We start from the raw sequence: 1,866 nt of genomic DNA, 5'->3' as shown, positions 1-1,866 counted from the left end.
CTCTCTCTCTCTCTCTCTCTCTCTCTCTCTCTCTCTCTCCTTGCAGATCAGGATATAGCTCTCAGCTCCTTTTCCAGCACCATCCATGCTCCAGGCTTGATAATAATGGACTAAACCTCTGAAACAGTAAACAAGATCCCAATTAAATGCTTCTTCTATGAGTTGCCTTGGTCATGGTGTCTCTTCACAGCAATAGAATCATGACTAAGGAAAAGGGTGTTCTTAATTTCATGGGGATGTATGGGGCTCGCATTTCTTGCATCCATAGAAGATACATTTTTATCTCTTTAAAATTAAATCAGCCCAGGCCAGACCCAGCCTGATTGTACAGGCCTGAAATGCCAGTTATTTGGGAGAATGAAGCAGGAGGATCAAGGCCAGATTGTGGAATTTGTAAGATGCTGTCTCAAAACAAAAAGAAACGTAAGGACTGGGCTTGTAGCTCAATGGCAAGTGCTTATCTAGTGTGTGTGAGGTCCTAGGTTCAACTCCTAGTCGCATACAAAAATAAATAAATAAATAGAAGGAAATAAATCAGGCCAGAAGCTATGGTCAATATTAATAGTGGCCCCCAAATCTACTGTTTCCAGATTTTCCTCTTATGCTTCCTTGCTCTGATATGATTTACAGTCACTACAAATCACAGAGCTGAGGAGGTACCATGCAGAAGAAGTCTGGCCATAGTTTCTTTTTTGTTCTAGAAAACAGTCTTCCTCATCTAGAAAACCAGAAGGGTGTTCTCCAGAGCCCAGCTCTAGCTAGAGAGCACTAACCGTGAGGGCAGAGGTGCAGGCACCTGGTTTTCAGTGACACCGTGTCAGGTGCAAACCAGTGGGGTTTTCATTTTGTCTCTAAACTTTTGCCTTTGAGTCACCTGCTGAGTCAACACAAAAAGAAACAAAGGCATAAAAGGAGGAGTCCTGCACTCTGGTGTTGGCCAACAAAGTCAAAGCTGGACTTGTCATTTTAATGGCAATGATAAGACATCCTGTATTTTACTGTTCTTATTTTTAATAGTATCTACATTGACTATATATATATATATATACCTTTAAATATTCAAAAAAGTTTTTAAATTATTTTATGTTTAAGGTTGTTATGCCTGCATAAATGCTTGTCAACCACATGGATGCATAGTACCTGCAGGTGTTAAAACTGGGCATGTGATCCCCTAGAACTGGAGTTACAGACTTTTAGGAGCAACTGTGCGGGTGTTGGGAACTGAACTCAGGTCCTCTGGAAGATCAGCCTGTACTCTTTACCACTGAGCCAGCTCTTCTCCAGTCCTACCTTTAAATATTTTAAAATAGAAATCATGGTTTGATTGATTGTTTCAGACATACCATTTAGGGATTAGGATGCTTGTTACATTTCTATTGAATTTCTTTCCAAATCATTTTCCATATAAATGCATTAAATCAATTACTTAAGCATTTATTTTATTATGGTATTGATGAAACTAGTAGATACAAGGCAGTAGTACAACTTGGTTTGATTTATGAATATTAACACATTCATAATATGTTGAATATATTTGTTAGGTATACGTGTGTGTGTGCATACATATCACACACACATTTTGGTGCAGAACGGTAGCTGAAGATGGTGGAGCATACTTATAATCCTAGATCTTAGAAGACTGGGTTAGAAGGATGAAGAATTGGAGGACAACCTGGGCTACACAGTGAAATACTGTCTCAGAAAAACAGATAAAGAATGGAAGATAGATGATAGATAGATAGATAGATAGATAGATAGATAGATAGATAGATAGATAGATAGATAGATAGATAGGTAGATGGAGGGATAAGGGGAGAAAGAGAGAGAGAGAGAGAGAGAGAGAGAGAGAGAGAGAGAGAGAGAGAG

General features: G+C 38.9%; 1 protein-coding gene across 1 annotated transcript in view; it reads right to left on the bottom strand.

The window, feature by feature from the left end:
- Positions 1 to 1,866, bottom strand: part of Cpne4 (copine 4) — a 481,784-nt gene that overhangs the window by 473,632 nt on the left and 6,286 nt on the right. The gene's annotated exons all lie outside the window — the stretch shown is intronic.

The sequence above is a fragment of the Microtus ochrogaster genome, unplaced genomic scaffold (genome assembly GCF_000317375.1).
Source record: "Microtus ochrogaster isolate Prairie Vole_2 unplaced genomic scaffold, MicOch1.0 UNK33, whole genome shotgun sequence".
Classification (NCBI taxonomy): Eukaryota; Metazoa; Chordata; class Mammalia; order Rodentia; family Cricetidae; genus Microtus; species Microtus ochrogaster.
The sequence above is the reverse complement of the archived record's forward strand: the minus strand, read 5'-3'. Positions and strand labels throughout refer to the sequence as shown.